This window comes from Marmota flaviventris, chromosome 1 (assembly GCF_047511675.1).
Source record: "Marmota flaviventris isolate mMarFla1 chromosome 1, mMarFla1.hap1, whole genome shotgun sequence".
NCBI classification, from domain to species: Eukaryota; Metazoa; Chordata; class Mammalia; order Rodentia; family Sciuridae; genus Marmota; species Marmota flaviventris.
The window spans coordinates 122,072,899-122,094,115 of record NC_092498.1 but is presented as its reverse complement, the minus strand read 5'-3'; the positions used below and the strand labels follow the sequence as shown (position 1 = coordinate 122,094,115).

At 42.0% G+C, this 21,217-nt stretch overlaps 1 long non-coding RNA gene and 1 pseudogene across 1 annotated transcript; one reads left to right on the top strand and one right to left on the bottom strand.

Moving 5' to 3' along the window:
- Nucleotides 1-11,618: 11,618 nt before the first annotated feature.
- On the top strand, nt 11,619-17,671 carry LOC139706740 (uncharacterized). The gene is made up of 2 exons (XR_011708394.1): nt 11,619-12,104; nt 15,195-17,671. It is a non-coding gene; the product is annotated as an uncharacterized lncRNA (long non-coding RNA).
- A 38-nt stretch (nt 17,672-17,709) lies between these two features.
- On the bottom strand, nt 17,710-19,681 carry LOC114082808 (peroxisomal targeting signal 1 receptor pseudogene; annotated as a pseudogene).
- Nucleotides 19,682-21,217: the final 1,536 nt, after the last annotated feature.

Here is a 21,217-nt window from a genome sequence, read left to right as displayed (position 1 = left end):
CTCCTCAATTTCTCTGTTAGCCTAAAGCTCTTGTAAACAGATCCTATTATATTTTTAAAATCTGATAGTGTAGTTTCTATAAGCACTGTAAGGGTAAAAGAAATGGAAGTTAAAGCGTAAAAGTTAAAGGGTAAAAGACCAGGTGTTGTAAAAGTTTCTAAGCTGCAAGGTCTGAGTTAGCTGTTAAGACAATGCTTAGAACCGCCCAGTAAACATTTCCCCTGATTGTCTGGTTGTTTAATAACTGAAGGGGTCTGTGTGGTTGCACGCAGGCATTGCAGGGCCTGGACCAATCAGTTTAAATGTAACCCCCTCCTTAGGAATGACCTATCACTCCAGCCTGACCTGTTCCCGCCAATGAATGAACTAATCAGGTTTAGGAGTTGTTGTTCAATTTTCCCGCGCCTAATGATGATTTGTTCTGATGTATACAAAGCCCTCCGCCCTCCCCAAAAAGTGTACTTAAGCAGTGCTCAGCCCCTGCTTGGGGCTCTGGGCTGCTTTCCCTTCTTGAGTGGGCACAGAGCCCCAGCATGCTGGTTCAATAAATCCCCCCTTCTGCCAATTGCATGAGTGGTCACTTGGTGGTCTCTTTCTCCGACGTTTCGCGGGACCCTTACAGCACAAATCCTACAAAGATAGAGGTAGAAGAAGGGAAGCAAACCTCAGGTCAGCAAGCTTTCCTTTTTTTTTTTTTTTTTTTTTTTTTTTTTTTTTTTATTAAGAGCCACTCTTGGTTGACTCTCATCTCTTTTTTTTTTTTTTTTTTAAAGATTTATTTTTCAGTTTTCGGTGGACACAACATCTTTGTTTGTATGTGGTGCTGAGGATCGAACCCGGGCCGCACGCATGCCAGGCGAGCGCGCTAGCACTTGAGCCACTTCCCTAGCCCAAGCTTTCCTTTTATTCTCCAGTGAAATCAATCAATCGGGAATGGGAAGGCTCATTTTCTGGGTATAGAAATGGTCTGTGGGTTACAGAAGGCGTCTGAGTTTTGTAGTTTACAGTGAGGGTGAATTAAACATTGGAAACTGGGACGTGCTGTTTGGACAGTCAGGGACCTAGTTGTGCAGGTTAAAATTTTAACTCAGGAATTCAGGAAGGCAGTTGTAAAAAGTTTGTAACTCACTGGGAAAAGTTTAGAACTCATTTTTCACTGCTTATCTTCCTTCCTCTGTGTCCCATAGTTACCTAGATCTTTACTATTTGCTTTTCTCCTTTTAGGACTCATCTGCAATGGGGAAGGGTAAAAGTCCAGGGCCCAGGATTTCAGTATTTGCCTCCTCCCTTCAGGACCCATTGTGGTTGGGAAGGGGCAAGATGCTTGCTTCTGGTGGAGATGCTGGGGATGAACCTAGGAAGGGATGAAAGTTTGCTTTTCCCTCAGGGCGCACTGTTACTGGGAGGTTTAATGTTTGACTAATTTCCTCTTCCTCCTCAGGAGCCACACTGCTCCCCACCCCCAGCTGTCTTGTTGGGATCTTATTTTTTATAACCCTTCAGTTTCAGGAAGAATTCTATTTCAGTCAGCCAAATGTCTATAAACATTAGCTTCAAAAGTTGTTTGCTATTACATGTGAACCAAATGTTAAATCGAAAACAGATTATTCATATTTCTTCTTCTGTAAAGTGCCTGTACAGTTCTTTAGCCCATTTATTGTGAAATTATTAGTTGAGTTATTTGTTTTTATGGTGTTAAGTTTTTTGAGTTCTTTAATCTTTGATCCTGGAGATTAATGCTCTATCTGATGAGCAGGTGGCAAAGTTCTTCTCCCATTTTGTAGGCTGTCTCTAGAATTACAAGCATTGCTGCCTTGCCTGGCTGTTTAAGATCTTTTTGCATTTCAATTAAGGCTTATTCTTTGTCCCATGTGTTATTTAAATGTGTTTTGCTGAGTGTGTAAATATTCTGAATTTTTCTGCTTATCATACGATGTCCATTTCTAATTTAGTTTCACAGTGGTCTGAGATCATATAATTGACACTTGAACAATACAGATTTGAACTATGTTGGCTCTTTTATGTGTAGTATTGTTTTTAAAGATTTGTGACAATTTTAACAAAATTTCACACACGAACTGTATGAACTAAAATATTTTTTTTAAAAAGTAAGAAAATGTGGTCTGGGGCTGCAGCTCAGCAACAGGGCACTTACCTAGCATGTGTGAGGAACTGGGTTTGATCCACAGCACCACATATTTTTTTTTTTTTTTAATTAAGAAAATGTTATATTGTCATGAATGCACAAAATATATGTAGAAATGGTCTATTTTATAACTTCCTACCATAAAATACATACACAAAATTATTATAAAAATCTAAAAGTCTGTGTTTCAATGCATAACTTATTGCAGATTTTATATTGGTTTTTTGTTGTTGTTGTTGTTTGTTTATTTGTTTTTGTGGTGCTGGGGATTGAACCCAGGGCCTTGGAACTTCGAGGCAAAAACTCTACCAATTGAGCTATATTCCCAGCCCCAGATTTTATGCTGTTTTGCAAAAAAGTGGGGGTACAATCATTATGTGAAGCTTTTATTTAAAGGAAAAAAAAATGTGTTGGCCAGCACAGTAGTACATGCCTGCAATCCCAGAAGCTTCATGAGTTCAAAGCTAGTCTCAGCAATTTAGTGAGGCCCTAAGCAACTCAGTGAGACCCTGTCTTCAAATAAGATACAAAATAAGGCTGGAAATGTGGCTCAGTGGTTGAGTGCCCCTGAGTTCAATCTCCAGTTCCAAAACAAACAAATGAACGAAAAACATTGTGTCAATATTACTTAAAAATCACTCATTACTAACCTGTCTTTGGTGCAAATTAGAATAAATGAAATAATTGTGACTATATGTTAAAATTGAATAATACAAACTGATACATATCATTTCTTCATGACAGTTTGGCAAACATTTTTCTGGTCTGAAAAAAAAAGCACATTAGTTGTTGATTTATGCATTATAGTTGAAAAATCACACTTGAGAAAATTTACTACAGTGTTGTGAAGTATGGACTTTAGTTTTTCTTTTGTGTCTGAAGATTCTGCACCAGTATCTTTGGTTTCATTATCTGTGGCACTGTTCTCAGCACCATTCATATAAGATGTGTTTACTATTAGTACTGTACCACTAGAAACAAACGATATAAGTTGACTTTGGGAAATGTACTGTTGTGTGCATGTGCTGCAAATTCTAGGCTCCAGGTGATATGCCGGTGACAAGATCTGCTTTCTCACATGTTGAAGTTTGAACACTAGAGAAGCACGTCCAGGCAAGCATATAAAGTAGGGTTTATTTAAAAGAGATAGCATAGATTTCTTCCAGGAGGGAGAAGGGGACCATAGCTGGTGTCCTGGTATCCACAGAAGTGAAATGTTCTGCCTTTTTTATATGTCCTAGGCTTCCTTTGTTCTCCTGCTCTCTTCCCCTTATCTTTCTCCTTCCCGAGTATGTGACTAGGCCCAGGAATGCTCAGTGGGAGGGCCAATAGTGGGAAACAGGTGGGCCAAGGGGGAAGGGCAGGATGGTGAAGCCCTGAAAACATTAATTAATGACTTTTTTAAAAAATTTTTATTTACTTGATTTTAGTCATACATGACAGTAGAATGCATTTTGATATATAATACATACACGGAATGTACATACATCAATCATATTGTCTATTCTATTCTGCTGCCCTTCCTATCCTCCCTACTCCTCCACTCCTCTCCCATCCTTTCTCTCTATCCAATCTAATGTGACACACTTTTTTTTTCTTTTTCTCATCACAACATCATATATATATTCTGTATAAACAATGAGGTTCTCCTTCCATCTTCTTTGCAACTCCCCTTCTCCCTCTTTTTCCCTCCCACCTCTCTTCCCTATTTAGTGGTAGTCTTCTTCTCATGCTCTTCCTCCCTATCCCATTTTGAGTCACCCCACTTATATCAGAGAAGACATTCGGCATTTGTTTTTTAGGGATTGGCTAACTTCACTTAGCATAATCTGCTCTAATGCCATCCATTTGCCTGCAAATGCCATGATTTTATTATTTTTTAGTGCTGAGTAATATTCCATTGTGTATAAATGCCACATTTTTAATCCATTCATTTATTGAAGGGCATCTAGGTTGGTTCCACATTCTAGTTTATTGTGAATTGTGCTGCTATAAACATTGATGTGGCTGTGTCCCTGTAGTATGCTCTTCTTAGGTCTTTTGGGTATTGTCCGAGAAGGGGAATAGCTGGGCCAAATAGTGGTTCCATTCCCAGCTTCCCAAGGAATCTCCATACTGCTTTCCAAATTGGCTGCACCAATTTGCAGTCCCACCAGCAATGTATGAGTGTACCTCTCCCCCACCCCCATCCTTGCCAGCACTTATTTTTGTTTGACTTCATAATGGCTGCCATTCTTATTGGAGTGAGATGGTATCTTAGAGTAGTTTTAATTTGCATTTCTCTGATTGCTAGAGATGGTGAGCATTTTTTCATGTATTTGTTGATCGATTGTATATCCTCTTCTGAGAAGTTTCTGTTCAAGTCCTTGGCCCATTTGTTGATTGGGTTTGCTTTGACTTAAAAAAATAAATAAATATATAAAGTAAAAAAAGTTGTTAATTAATGTTTCCAGGGCTTCACCATCCTGCCCTTCCCCCTTGGCCCACATGTTTCCCACTATTGGCCCTCCCACTGAGCATTCCTGGGCCTAGTGAGCATTCCTGGGCCTACTGTCACATACTCAGGAAGGAGAAAGATAAGGGAGGGCTAATTTCTGAGACAACAGGTAAGAGCAGGGGCAGGTTCTTGATAAGAGTGGAGGAAGGGCTCTGAAGGAATTAACATTTCAGTTCCTCAGGGGACAGTCTCCAACTTCCCAGGACTCCCTCAAAATTGGCCTGACTGTATCTGATCTGACTCAATTGATTTACCTTTCTATACTGACTGCCTGTCTAGTTCTGGCTTCACAGGATCACAGTGTGCAAATGACAAATGCACATCCATGAGACTTGGGCAAAGGACAAAATAGTCTGCATAGATAATGAATAATCAGGTAGGGAAGATGGGGGCTAATTCAAAGAAAAGGAAATAAAATGCTAAGGCCTCCAGAGCACTTCCCCCACTCTAAACCATTACCAAGGTTGCCTATACCTCCAGTGAGGAGCTCTTCCCAACAGGAGTTGCTGCTAATGAGTACCTATGAAAAACCAGCCTCTATCTCAGAGCAAAGCCTGTCCAAGGAAGGGACATGACCTTAGTCCTTGGAAAGACCCACAGAGCAGTCCTAAGCACATTCCCACCCTGCTGAGTTGTTTATCTACAAATAACAGGAGAGATCTGCTACACCAGGTGTCCCTGACTCAGTCAGGCTAGGTGGGGATCCATAGCAGCCCCCTAGCAGCCACCAATCAGCATGAGACAGGGAAATACCTGGGATGCCAGTGGTTTTGAAAAGGTCAGGCGAACGTTGGAGGAAAAGACCACCAAGAGACTGTCTCATGCAACAGCAAAGGGTTTATTGGGGGTCCAGCATGCTGGGGCTCAGAGCTCACTTCAGAGGAGCAAAGAACAAAGAACCCCGAGAACAACTTAAGCAGAGTTTATATACATTCTTTGGAGAGGGCAGGGACTCTACATACATCATAGCCTCCCTTAGCAAATCACTGTACACCGCGGGAAAATCAAATAACAACTCTTAAACATGATTAGTACATTCACTGGTGGGAACAGGTCTGGCGGGGGTGATAGGTCAGTCCTAAGGAGGGGTATACATTCAAACTGATTGGTTTAAGCCCCAAGGTGTATACATGCTGAACTGCATGGTCTCGGGGAGGGGGTGGTCCAGATTAATATATTGTGTCAGGGGCTAAAAGGAAATTCTCCTTCAAAGAATAGCCTGACAGCCCCCTGGGAGACATCCTGCCTGGGAGACATCCTGCAGCTACCTATCTCCCTGGAACATCCTGCGGTTATCAAGATCATCAGACATCTTGCAGCTGGCAGTTTTACCACACACATCCAGCAATTGCTGATTAGAGAGCTTCCCTATCCCCAGCATATAAATACCCCTGTGTGAACAATAAAAATTTGCAGCTTGATCAGAACTCCTGTCTTGCTGTCATCTCTCTTGTCCCTTCATTCCTCCCCACCTATGTTCGCCGCCATTGTTGATGTGTCCTGCCGCCATCGTTGATGTGTCCTGCCGGTCGGGACAATATTGTAATAAAGCATTGGTCAAGCGATCTAAAAATGCTAAAGGGTTTTTATTCTTATTTTGGATGATTCCCTGGAGCTTTTCATAATTAATAGCCTTATGGGTTGCCTTTCTAAGTCCTACCAGGAGGCAAGTAATGAATTGGTTTCTACTAGTTACTTCTCCAGGTGAATTATAATCCCAGCTGGGGTCCCAATCAGGGATTTTTGAGAAAAAACCACCAAGAGTGATTGGGAGTTGTTCCTGGTGAGACCTCTTGGCCTTGGATTAATCTCTATGGTTTTTTCCCCTATGTAGTCCCAGCAGGATCCCAAGTGCATCTACAGGCCCTGCCTCCAATGCTTACCCAGCAATAGTGAGGAACATCTGAGTATAACCTTCCTCTCAACTGGGTGAGACTAGAGACTGGGGGACACCCCACCTCTAGATTTACCTCCTATGTCTTACCATGGGTGGGTCCAGTGCCAATCGGATGGTCAGGGGAGGTCTGATGTTCCTCAACAGCATAATTTCTAGCTTGCTCCCAAACTCATCTGCACTCCTTAGGCAGGAGGGTTTTAGACAAGATCATATGGACATCATGAAAGGTCAAATCATATGATTGGTTCAGATATTGAAACTCTTTGATATGTGTGGTGGGGCTTGAATTATAGGACCCAAGCTGCTTTTCTATCTGTAAAAGATCTGACAAAGAGAAAGGCACATGAACCCGGATTACACCATCTACCCCACCCACCTTGCCTAGAGGATACAGAGATGCAGGTTGGGCCTGGCAGCCCATGTGTGTGTAGCAGAAGGAGAGAAGGGTGGAGGGCCAAGGGGACAGTTGTTGTGGTGGCTTCATCAGAAAGAGAATTGTGGTATGGCAGGGGCTCATCCACTGGGTAGAAGGAGGAGGAGTCCTTGGTAGGATTTTCTGTCCCTTTGGAGGCAGGCATAGAGGAGGTGAGAGTTAAGAAGACTTGTGGGGGAGAGCAAGATTTGTAGAGAGAGGGCTTGTAGAGAGAAGGCCTGAATATGTGATATCTCTTTCCATTTACCTGAACATTCACAATAGTTGAAAAGATCCCTGATAATATTTGGATATAGAGTACTCTTAAGCAGCCATTTAGAGTCCAAAGGATATTGAGGCAAGATCTGATTGCACAAATGGATAAGGTTTTGGAGTTTTAGGTCCAGGAGGCAGCCTAGAAGACTATGGGAGGAAATGGATGAGGAGCTGCCCATGGTGAGATATAGGAGGTGAGTCTAGAGGTGAGCCATCCCCCAGTCTCTAGTATCACCTAGTTGAGAGGAAGGTTATGCTCAGGGGATTGTCACTGCTGAGTAAGCATTGGGGGCAGGGCCTGTAGATGCACTTGGGATCCTACTGGGACTACATAGGGGCAGAAGCCATATAGATTAACCCAAGGCCAAGAGGTCTCACCAGGAACAACTCCCAATCACCCTCAGTGGTTTTTCTCAAAACTCAAGACCCAAATAAAAGACCACCTATAGACCTGGTTGACAGTAGTGATCATCTGTAGCTGTGAAAGCTGTGACTGGAGGTGCCCCCAACCACACGGTAACCCTGGGAGTGCTGGATGATTAAAGGTCATTTCCAGGGAGCTGTAGGTCAACCAGAGACAGGGGTCTTACTGAAATGTTCGGTGGTAGGTGCAGAGAGGGCATTCGGCAAAATGGAGGGCCTGGTCCCACAATGGAATTTGGATTGCGGATGCTCAGTGACCCTCAAAGAGGGGCGTGGGCACACCAGGGAATTCAATCCTGGGTTTTGGCACCAATGAAAGAAAAGTAAGGAACCGGGAAACCAGTGAGTGAGAAATGAAAGACAAAGACCAGGCAGAGATACACATGAGAGCTGACAAAGGCACATCTCTCCATAGATGGAGAGAGAAAAAACAGGCTTGGGGTTTGGGACTTTTATGGGGCAGGCTCAGGGATTAGAACTGGGCATCTCCTAATGCAGGTGATTAAGTGTGGGGTTGGTATAAGGGAGTGGTGAGCCTTTCTCAGAAAGGGGAAGGGAAACTTTTTCCTTAAAATGACAGTTGTCACTTAAAATGGCCATCCAGATGCTAAGCAAGGTCCTTACAATTATACATTATTTTTAATCCATTCATCTGTTGAAGGACACCTAGATTGGTTCCATAGCTTAGCTATTGTGAATTGAACTGCTATAATCATTGAAGTGGCTGTATCACTATAGTATGCTGATTTTAAGTCCTTTGGCTGTATGCTGAGGAGTGGGGTAACTAGGTCAAATGGTAGTTTCATTCCAAGTTTTCTGAGGAATCTCTACTGTTTTTCAGAGTGGTTGCACCAATGTGCAGTCCCATCAGCAATGTATAAGTGTACCTTTCCCCCACATCTTTGATAACCTTTATTGTTAATTATATTCTTTTTTTTTTAATTTATTTTTTTAGGTGTAGATGGACACAACACAATGCCTTCATTTTTACGTGGTGCTGAGGATCGAACCCAGGTCTTGCCCGTGCTAGGCAAGCGCTCTACCACTAAGCCACAATCCCAGCCCATTAATTGTATTCTTGATAATTGCCATTATGATTGGAGTGAGATGAAATCTCAGTGAAGTTTTAATTTGCATATCTCTAATTGCTAGAAATGTTGAACATTTTTTTATATATTTGTTGACTGATCATATTTCTTATTCTATGAAGTGAATATTCAGTTTCTTTGCCCATTTATTGATTGTGGTATTTATTTTATTTATTTTTGTGTTAAGTTGTTTTTGAGTTCTTTGTACATCCTGGAGATTATATCTTATCTGAGATGCAGGTGGTAAAGATTTTGTCCCATTCAATACACTCTCTCTTCATATATTTGATTATTTCCTTTGCTGTGAAGAAGCTCTTCAGTTTAATACTATCCTATTTATTGATTCTTTTTAAAAATATATTTATTTTTTAGTTGTAGTCAGACACAATACTTTTATTTTATTTATTTTTTTATGTGGTGCTGAGGATTGAACCCAGGGCATGCCAAGCGAGCGCGCTACCGCTTGAGCCACATCCCCAGCCTCTCTGTTAATTTTTTACATATGCTTGGAATGAGTGTGTGTTTTGCTGTTTTTCTTTCTTTCTTTCTTTTAATACACCCTTAACAGTTTCATTTATTTATGTAAATATTTAACATTATTGTAAAATCATTTATACATATTCATACAAAAAAATAAATTTCAGGATAAAACCTTGGGTCCATGGTAATTTGAAAAAAAGCCTCTATAACAGTGGTCCACTGTATGCTTTGAATATAACCTTTGCTGCTCTGCCCCTGCATCTTATTTTTTAAATGGACATATTTTTTTTTTCTCTTCCTACTTCTCCCTAATCTCTCCCTTTCTTTAATCTCAGGGGAAATAGGATTATGTTTCTTCCCCATCCTAGGCAGAGTTATTTGAGTACATACCCACCATGTGAAGGAAGTATTCCAGATTTTGGGAATGGTACCAGAAGATCTTACAAATAACTATTTTCCAAATTAACAAGTGAACTGCAACTCCAGATGAAAGAACATATGGAATGTAGCCTTTGAATTACCTCTATAAAAGGACTCTGTTTCTGCTGATGGGCAAGAATCAAAGCTTTCAGGACAGGAGTTCCCTGTGTTTCTCCTTTACTAACAAAGCAATAAGCCTTCTTTTTACTTTTTCTCAAAACAATGTCTTCCTTATTGGATTGGCATCTGGGACAAGGACCAAGCTTTCAGCTACCTGATCATTCACTACTGAAGATAAGGCAAAAGTCCTAGCCATCATTTCTGGTGGTTAGTGTATCTCCCCAATGCAGGGAACAGTTGAGAAGAATCCAAGCTTCTCCATCAGCTCCCCTCAATCTTCTCTGTGTGGAGGTAATTTGAGGGAAGGCAATTTTATAACACTCACCCCTGGAAACACTTCAAGAAGTATAGCAAAGATGTATGGTGTTGCTGAAAGCTCAGTCCTTGTCCTTGGTACCAATCCAATAATGAGGACATGGCTTTGAGAAAAAGAAAAAAGAAGGTTTATTGTTTTGCTAGCAAAGAAGAAACACAGGGGACTCCTGTCCCAAAGGCTGTGATTCTGCCCAACAGCAGGAACAGAGGGCTTTTATAAAGGTGATTCAGAGACAATCACCTTTATTAGGGAGGAGAGATCAGGGAGGAGAAGATGAGAAGGTGGGAGAAGAAGATTAGGGAGAAGAAGGTTGGGAAAAAGAAAAAAAAATGTACGTTTCAAAACCGCAGGGATATAGTCAAAGCATCAAATGAATCCCTGTTACAATGATAACACTGAACCTTCTTTTTACTAGGAATTTGGCAAGATGGCAATTTCCAAACCAACTTTCTACAATTCCTACTGACAAATCTAAGAAGAAGAACAGCTGCATTAACCACATTCCTCTATTCTCACACGAAAGGCCCCAGGACAGAGTTCCTAATCTGATCCTACCTAGTCCCTCCAGGCTCTCTCAACACTTAAGCTTTTCTCCTACCCCACAACTAAACACTCTCTGCAGCAACAGACCCTAGATGTTCCTGAGGATGCCTATCAGTAAAATACTGGCATTACTGCATCAGCATTGCACTCATAAGCTATATTCCACGATCACAGCCAGGAGAAGCCCAAAAATGACAAAATTATGAGGACCCCACAAAAACTCAGCTATTCCGGGCTAAATCAATATTTTAATGAAACACACCAGTTTCTAACACAGCCCATCCCAGACAGAATCATTGCTAGAGATATAGAGCAAAAAAAGCCTATGAACAACTGCCTAAGGAAGCAGGCTATTACCAATTCTGAGTAAAAGTGCATACAGACATTACAAATTTGGTAGATCTTGTTAGAAATCACAGTTGATGATGACAATTATTCTATATCCTTGGGAACTACCCCAAAAGCAGCACCAAGAAAGGGTGTGATGGAGAGAGAAATGAATTACAGTAGATGGGGTAGAGAGAGAAGATGGGAGGGGAGGGAAGGGGAGGGGGGATAGGAAGGGGATAGGAAAGACAGCAAAATACAACAGACACTAGTATGGCAGTATGTATAAACATGGATGTGTAAACAATGTGACTCTGCAATCTGTATACGTGGTAAAAATGGGAGTTCATAACCCACTTGAATCAAATTTATGAAATATGATATGTCAAGAGCATTGTAATGTTTTGAACAACCAATTAAAAAAAAAAGAAAGAAAGAAAGGGTGTGATGAATGCAGAGAGATCTGTAGCTGGATGTAAAGCCCTTAAATTACTAAGGGACTCTGATAAGAGCTCCTTTCCCTATAATTATGTAGGACCTAAAACACAAGACTATCCACCCATACAATAAGGCAGCTCCTGAGAGACCTTACAGCTTGTGGTCATTAGCCCACCCCCTTGGTAGGCCCACTGGGGGAGAGGGAGTCATATCCACAGCATGTCAGGGACTAGAAGGAAATTCTCCTTCAAAGATTAGCCTGACAGCCCCCTGGGAGACATCCTGCCTGGGAGGCATCCTGCAGCTACTTATCTCACCTGAGACATCCTGCGGCCACCTATCTTCCTGAAACCTATCTTCCTGAAACATCCTGCGGTTATCTCACCTTGTGCAGACATCCAGCAACTGCCGATAAGAGAGCTTCCCCATTCCCACCATATAAATACCCCTGTGTGAACAATAAAAGTTTGCAGCTTGATCAGAACTTTTGTCTTGCTGTCACCTTTCGTGTCTCTTGTCCCTTCATTCCTCCCCATCTAGGTTCGCTGCCCACGTTGATGTGTCCTGCCGGACGGGACATTTGGCGCCCAGTGTGGGGCTTGAGCCTTTGACTGAGGGGGAACGCCGTCCTCCGGGAAGACTTGGCCAAGCGGGAGCGCGAGATCGCCTCGGCAGACACGACCGAGAGACAGATCCAGGAGGAGAGTGAGGACGACGCAAGGTGAGTGACCCACCATGGGACAAGCAGTTTCGTCACATGAGTTGTTTTTGTCAGGCCTCAAGGAGGCCCTCAAGACACGGGGGGCGTGTGTTAAGAAAAAGGACTTAAGATTATTCTTTTCATACATAGGAGAATTGTGTCCATGGTTTCCCCTTGATGGTAAAAGATGGCTTAGAGTAGGAGACTGATTATTATGAAGATTATTATTATTATTATTATTATTATTATTATTATTATTATTATTATTAAGATTAAGATTATTATGAATGCTTTGGCCCAGAAAAGGTGCCTGTTCCCACCTTTTCTTACTAGAACCTAATTAATTAATCAAAAAAAAAAGCTTAAAAAAAAAAAAAGAGAGAGATATTTTTTGGCCTTTATGTTCTAGAAGTTTGTGCTAGGAGAGTGAGAAAAAGGGAGAGAAAATGTGATGTTTACCTGGAGAGAAATAAGTTTCAATTTTCTACTGTTTTTGTCAATACTCAGAAAGTATGTACGGACCTTTTTACTACTTGATTGTCCTATGAATCAGAATGGCTGTAACTCAGCCACTGGGGACAAGAGACTTTAGCTGCTGCTGCTCGCTATGGGGTCCTAGCCCCTGCGGCCAACAGTGCTTTTAACCCTTGAATTACTTGACCTAAATGCCAAACACAGACTAACTTAAGATCTGATGGTAATGCTAGCATTTGCTGCTAAAAAACCTTTGGAGCACCCACGTGCCACAGAAAAAAATGCAGGATGTACACGAGCTGCAACCGCAGGTCGCAGAGACAGAACAAGCTGCTACCGCAGTAAGATCTTGGCCAGGCGGGGGAAAATGCAGACAAAATCAAACAAAATGCAATCGGCTAGGAAAACTTGGGGAACTTTTGCCCCGAAAATGGGCAGCGGACTCCATGTTGTTTGCATCACCATGGTAACCATGGGGTGCCTGGCCAGAAGAGCGGGCTTCCTGGTCCCACCTCCCACACTTTCTCCGGCTTCCGATTGGTTCTTCCACAGTCACTCAGACAGGACTTCTAGTCCCGCCTTCCAGCCACTAACCTGTACTACTGTGTTTCAGATTTCTACGGGAGCTGTTCAGAGCCTGTATTTTTAAGAATGCCTACCTGTAAATGCTAATGAAAGATATCTTTTTCAGACAAAATTTAATTCCACAGCTTTCTATGTTGCAGCCCTAAATTTAAGTTAGTTCTGAGTTAAATAACCTGACTTTTCTCTATAGTTGTGTTACTAAATAATGTTCTATTGATGAGAGATCAAACATGCTTCTTTATATTTTACTTTTAATTTTGGAGGTTATGAGGATGCATTTGCTCGCCACAGGAACAAAGCCGGCAATGTTCCTGTGATGACCAAAAAATCCTTATTCTCATTCCTAACTATAAAAAATAAATATGTATACTCAACAAGGATTTTATTTCAGTTACATCAAGTGACGTCACATAGAAGAGTGCACTCCTAGTTAAAAATAAATTAAAATGGATCCAAATATTTTAAGACCACGTGGTTACATAAAATTAATACAATTATAAGTTATGTTCTTATTCTTAATATATATTTTTTTAAGATATTTAGATAATCTATATTTGTTAATCTATAAAATAATTAGCACATGCCTAATTGATTAGTTAATATATATTTGCCTAATTGTTTTTCTTCAACAGAAAACCCATTATTTATGTTTTGTATTTACATTTATCAGATACTCTGCCTTTTCAGTTACAGATATTTGAGATAAATGTGTTTACTATAAATTTGCTTTTAAGTGAAAATACAATCTTCAAGTAATTTCTAATTCTCAAAGTTACTGTTCAAACTCATAAGATGATAATTATAATTATGTCTACAAAATATCTAAGGATTTTAACTATATTTTCATTGATATTTCTTATCAAAGTACAGTAATTTGTTTATAGATTCTAAGGTTTTCAGAAATTGTTCCAAGTATAACAAAAAAAAAAAAATTTTTCTAAAAGAAAAGGATGCTTCAACAAAGAAAAAGCACACATGGATCCTAAAAAGAAAGAAATCATCTTTGGGTAAAACAAGGTCTTTATATTCATATTTCAATGATAAAATTATTTTCCTAAGTAAAAAAGATTTTTATATTGTTATCTAAACAGATGATGTAAAAAGTTAGAAAGATTAAAAAAGAGATTTATATATACTAAACTGACTATAATTAATTTAAGGGTATTTCAGGCTATTTTTCCTAGTTTAACTATACTAATGTGAGCTAAGATTTTGTCCATATTTTGACATGATAAGCACCTATTAAAATGTAAGTTTATTTCTTTAAAGTAAGATCCTTATTGCCTAATAATTCTTACTGTTTAAGACAAAGATTAGTTTTGGTAAATAAATTCACATTGTTGATTAAACATTAAGTATATTGAACTACTAACTTAAATCCGATTTTAACAATTGTCCTTAGAGACTAAAATCAATTGATTCTAAGACACTGAGATACTAATTTTTACATATTTTGTTTGTTAGATAATCATAAAATTAAAAAAAAAAAAAAACAACACATTTTATTAAGACTAAGGTTCTCCAAATTAAAGTTGTATTAATTTTAAACAATGAAGGTTACAAACTTAAAAAAATTCATTGATATTATATAAGTTCTCTGACTAGATCTATTGTCCATAAAAAATACAGTAAGATTTATATACTGCTCCCTACACAGGAAATAACCTTAATCATATTTTTTAAAGGCAATTAAGAGATACCTATTTAAAGGATAATATTCTAAAATATAGAGATTTTGGGATCACCTTAACCATGCATTATTTGCCCTTAATTTTCTTACCCTAGACAGTGAAGGCCATTCGGCTGCAGACAGACACTGGCATCCCTCATCCAATTCTGTTCGCCCACCTGTAATGTGGCGTGATCCCTTTACAAATAAATGGAAAGGCCCAGATCCTGTCCTCATCTGGGGACGAGGCTCAGCTTGTGTTTTGGACCAAGAGCAAGCAGCCCCAAGATGGTTACCAGAACTCCTGGTTAAACAGGTTAATGACTTACCTCAACCCAGGGACGGAGGCCCTCCCCCTGAGGACAAATTTTCCTCTTTTGCAGATGCAGCCAACAATCTGTGTGAGGATCCTGCTTAAGGCACTTTTGCTGAACAGGTTTGTATACGGAGGCCTTAGCCCTCCACCTTCCAACATCAGGGAGTACCTTTTTGGCCCCCCCTGCGAATGCAGGGGAGGATCTTGGACTCAGGCTCCCACTAGTTGGACCCAGACTGCTGACTGCTTGACTAAGGTGGCTTACCTCCGTGCTGAGGTTGACCATCAACTCGGAGGATTTCATCAGCCTGAATGGGTATGTGTTAACAAGCCAAAGATTATTCCCCCCAGTACAAGTAAAGCTCTCCAAAATTGTTCTGCAACTTGTACGCATACCCAGGCGATGCATGTCTCTTGTTATGCGTCAGCCTCAATTTGTGTTAACAAGCAGGGAGAACAATTTTTTGAAGCCACCCTAACTAAAACTCATGCAGCAGAGGGGACCACTATTCATTATACCCCCCTCCTCTTTGATCGGGGAGGAGAAGGCATATATACCAAGTTACAGTCAGCTGGGTGCCAAGGCACTGTTGGTAAACCCTCCTGCTGGCCCATTAAGGCCCCTACAGGGGTCTCTGATGGTGGAGGACCCACTGATGCTGTGAAGCATCTTCAGATAATCAAACTTTTGAAACCCCAAATCCCTGAGCTCACATATCATCCCTTAATGCTGCCTAAATCCCAGCTCCCAGATTTAGATACCAATACATTAGATATTTTGGAAACTACCTTCTCCTTGCTTAATAATTCCAACCCCACCCTTGCTGGTGATTGCTGGCTCTGCATGACAACAGGGGCAATCATGCCTATGGCAGTTCCTATTAATTCTATCATAGACAATGATAATACATGCCAACCTGGATTTCCTTTTAAAGTACAGCCTATAGGCACTTTTACATCATGTCTTTTAGGCGCGATGCAGAATAATACCTATGATATTGATGTTGGAGTTACTTCCTTTGGAAATTGCTCAACAGTAAAAAATTATTCCTCACCCACACCATCTCTTTGTCCCCCCAATGGCACAGTTTTTATGTGTGGAGGAAACTCAGCCTTCCCCAGGCTTCCAGCGAATTGGACCAGTGGCTGTGTTCTTGCCTTATTACTCCCTGATATAACTATTGTCCCAGGAGATGAACCTCTACCCATTCCTAGCCTAGACACCTTAGTCAAAAGACAGGCGGGCAATACAGGCCTTACCACTCCTTGCCAGCCTTGGAATAACAGCTGCTGTGGGCACAGGTACAGCTGGCTTAGGCACGGCTATACACTCTTACCGTCGCCTATCTCAACAACTTATAGATGATGTACAAACTCTATCAGGAACTATTAAAGATTTACAGGACCAAATAGACAACCTGGCAGAAGTGGTCCTTCAAAACAGACGAGGCTTAGATTTGCTGACAGCTAACCAGGGAGGTATTTGCTTGGCCTTAGGGGAAAGATGCTGCTTTTATGCCAATAAATCAGGCATAGTACGCACTAAAATTAAGCAGCTTCAAGAAGATCTAGAAAAGAGAAGAAGGGAACTATTTGAAAATCCCCTCTGGACTGGGCTTAATGGATTTTTACCCTACCTTCTTCCCTTATTAGGCCCTTTGTTGGGTTTGCTTTTAATGGTGTCCATAGGACCCTGCATTATAAACAGGCTGGTACAATTTATTAAAGAACAGATTAATATTTTGGCCTCTAAGCCCATACAGGTCCACTATCACCGTTTGGAGATGGAAGACCGCGCTGCCAACATTTAAAAGGATGTTCTACCCTTCTTTCAGGCTTATTTCTTAAGTTTACAACCCCACAGATCTCTCTTTCTTATATAAAAGTATAAGTAACAGCTCTGACCAACCATCTTCTGCCCTTGCCATAAGGGTTCGCTCCTCCATGGGCCCCTCCGCTTGGGGGAGGACTCACCCATGGAGTGAGGACGTTAGGCCATAATGACAGAGGGTGCAGGAAGGACTGCAGGAGGATGGATCCACGGATCCCAAAACCCAAGACCTCTGAGTGACACGCTCTGGTGCATGGCGGTTGGCATGCTCCCCCCTCAAAGCCGTCTCCTCCAAAAACATGCCAAGGCCACCACCAAATCTCCTAGTGAAGATGCTCGCTCAGATCAGGAGATATTCTAAGGCCTCCCAGAGGAACAGAGCCTCTATCACCCCCTAAAAACATGGCCGGTAAGGTATGGTCAAATATTTTATATAAGAAAGTGGGAGATGTCAGGGACTAGAAGGAAATTCTCCTTCAAAGATTAGCCTGACAGCCCCCTGGGAGACATCCTGCCTGGGAGGCATCCTGCAGCTACTTATCTCACCTGAGACATCCTGCGGCCACCTATCTTCCTGAAACCTATCTTCCTGAAACATCCTGCGGTTATCTCACCTTGTGCAGACATCCAGCAACTGCCGATAAGAGAGCTTCCCCATTCCCACCATATAAATACCCCTGTGTGAACAATAAAAGTTTGCAGCTTGATCAGAACTTTTGTCTTGCTGTCACCTTACGTGTCTCTTGTCCCTTCATTCCTCCCCATCTAGGTTCGCTGCCCACGTTGATGTGTCCTGCCGGACGGGACAACAGCAGAGTCTCCTTGAAGCAGACACTCACAGGGCAGCCCATCCCACTGTCACTGGGGTGGGCCAAACATAGTGTGGAGGGATCCTGGGCATCAGTCACCCATAGGCATAACTCTGGCCTAACATACACAATACTAAACACAGTGTGCTCCAGTATTTTGTAACATGGTGCCCCCTCACTCTGAGGGCCCAGGCTCTTCCTCTGCATATTTAAGGCTTCCAGAAAGTGTTCCACAGCCTCCTGGTGAGCCCCAAGTTTAATGTAGCTGATGCCCAGGTTGTAGTGAGACCAGATATAGCCAGGCTACAGCTCAAGGGCCTCATAGTATGCAGCCATTGCTTCTTCACTCTGGTTTTCATTGGCCAGGGTGGCCCCCAGCTTATTTCAAAGCAAGTAGTCATTGGGACAAACACTGAGGGCAGCAGCAAAATGGTCCATGGCCTTGTCATACTCGCCACTCAGGTTGAAGAGGACTCCTAAGCCACATTGCACATTAGGTCAATGGAAAAATGGCCAGAAACAGCTCTTCCACTTCAAAAAACAAGGAATCAGACAACAGAGATCCCAAAATAGGCTTGCTGGGGCCCAGTCCTGCTCCACCAGTCCCTTCTTCACCAGGTGCCATTAGATGGGCATAGGCTGCTGTGTAGCACAATCGGTCTCTCAGTGTTTTCCAGGCCTATGGCTGTGGGGACTCAATGGTGAAGCTCACAGCCAGTGCCGTCAGTGTTGTCCGGTTATCTGGCTTTAGCTCCTGACACCTCCACAATGCACTGATGGCTAAAAGTTCTTGCTCTTTCTCTGCTGAGTAGTACCCAGATAATGCCAAGCTTTCATATGCTTAGAATGTTCTGCTCATTAGCCTCAAAAAGCAGCACAGAATTTGGCAGGTCCCTCTCCTGAAGCCACCATAGCCCTTCTTCAAAAGGCTAAGGGTGATCATGCAGGGGATTATCTTCCTCAAACTGGTACCCCTTATCATACAAAGCAGATGTAAGATCATCATAGTCAGAAAACCAGGAGTGAGCCTCAGCATCCTGTTTTGCCATCTCCTCAACTCTGCCTACAACTTGTCCCAGAAATCAACATCAGACTCTATAGCTGACTTGCCTTGTTCAAACTCCATGTCAAGTGCAGATGTGTTTACTGGTCTTGTGAACTGGTCAAGCCATGCATCTAATGCCTCAGAATTAGCCAATTTGTGGTCATCCTCTTTGGCCACAAAGTCACTGGCTGTGTGCTGCAGATTCTCCTCAGGATGATAATCATCATTCCATATTATCAGTGGTGGCTATTCCCTTAGGCTCCCCCAGCACAGCTTCTCCTCAGACTGCTCTAGATATTCCTCGGCCCAGCATGCAGGGAACACAGACAAGGGGTCTGTAACTTCTGTGAGGAATCCTTGGGACCAGTCAATCTCATTAGAATCCTGAGTTACATCCATAACATCTCCAGCTGCAAGAAACTCCTGGGCCCAATTCTCAGATAAGGCCAAGTCTGTCACATCAGGGGCTCTCTAGGGAGCCTGGTAGAAGTTTGACTGGATCTCTTCCAGGAAAGTCATCCATCTTGAAGGTCTAAAGGGCACGGGAAACAAGTGGTGCATTCTGTTTCTGCAGGAATCTCATCTTCAGAGCCTACTCCCAAAGGCTCGGAGACCATCTCAGAGGATGGGGTTCCAGGAGGCACGAAGTCAGACCTTCATCCCTTTTGCCAAAGGGCCTCATCCTGGGTGAAGTAGCTGGCCAGCTTCATGAGCAGGTTGGCATGATTGCCTTTAGCCTCCACCATATCCCACACTGCCAAGGTGACTGACAACTCTCTGATGGACAAAGGATGATTGGAACTGAGGTCCCAAAGCCAGACCCTCTCACAACACAGTATATTATCTGGAGGAGGTGAGCAGACATCCATTCCACACAGGCCAGGTGGCCCACCACCAACCACTCTCTACCCCTGTGCCTTGCTGTGGCCCCCATCTCTGCCAGGAGTCTGAAGGGAGCCAGTACACTCCTGGCACTCCCCTCAAAATGTTGCTGAAAGCTCTGTTCTTGCCCCCAAAGCCAATCAGAAAATGGGGACACAATTTTGAGAAAAAGGGAAAAGAAGGCTTATTGCTTTGCTAGCAAAGGAGAAACACAGGGGACTCCTGTCCCAGAGGTTAAGATTCTACTAATCAGCAGAAACAGGGGGCTTTAAAGAAGTGATTCAAATGCTACATTCCACATGATCTGTGTCTGGAGTTGTAATTCACTTGTTAATTTGGGATATAGTCATTTCTGAGATCTTCTGGTGCCATCTCTAAAGTCTGGATTACTTTGTTCCCATGGTGGGAATGTACTCAGAGACCATTAACTTTACCAAGGATGGGGAAGAAAGGTAATCCTGTTTCATTTCAGATTGGGGAGAAGAAGAGACTAGAGAGGAAAAGAAAGGAAGAGAGAAAACATGTCCATTTTAAAAATAAATTGCAGTGGCAGTGTAGCAAGGCCTATATTCAAATCATAAACTGGACCACTGTTATAAAAAGCCACTGCCCTCAGTTTAGTCTTCTCCAACAGCTTAAACCACTGGGGGTTGTAAGCACAATTGTGCACAAATAACAGAGACAGGAGATGGGAAGCAAACCTCATATCAGCAAGCTTTCCTTTTTTCTGCAGTGAAGTCAATCAGTGAGGCATGGGAGGGCTCATTTTCTGGGTACAGAAATGGCCTGTAGGTTACAGAAGGAGTCTGAATTTTATAGTTTACAATGAGGTTGAATTAATCATTGAAAACCGTGGATGTGCTGTTTGAATAGTAAGGAACCTAGTTATGCATGTTAAAATTTTAACTCAGGAAGGCAGTAATAAAAAGTTTGAAATTTATTGTCACTGGAAAAAGCCCATACTACTCTTTGTTTACTGCTTATTTCCTTCCTCTGGGACCCATTGCTACCTAGAGCTATTTGCTTTTCTCCTTCCAAGATTCATCTGCAATGGGAAAAGGTAAAAGTCCAGGGCCCAGTGTTTCATATTCACCTTCTCCCTTCATGATCCATTGTGGTTGGGAAGGGGTAAATTTTTGCTTTTTGTGGGGATGTCGGGGATGAACCCAGGAAGGGATGAAAGTTTGCTTTTTACCTTGGGGGCCATTTTTACTGGGAAAGAATGTGCTGAGAGAGGTTTAATGTTTGGTTAATGTACTCTTCCTCCCCCAGAGCCACACTGTCTCTACATTTTTTTCTTGGGGACTATCTTATAGGAATATATTTTCCATAATCCTTTAGCTGTCTTGAAACAAGAACAAAGGTCAGGCAGTTAGCATTGATAGAAGGCCAAGTTGGGTTATTTAGGGTTAGGGTTAGGGTTAGAGTTGGGGTTGGGTCAGTAAGATAAAAGCTGATTCAAAAGGAATGGAATGTTAATACCTTCAGGACTTATTTCCCCTCCCCTCAGGTGGCCAAAAAGT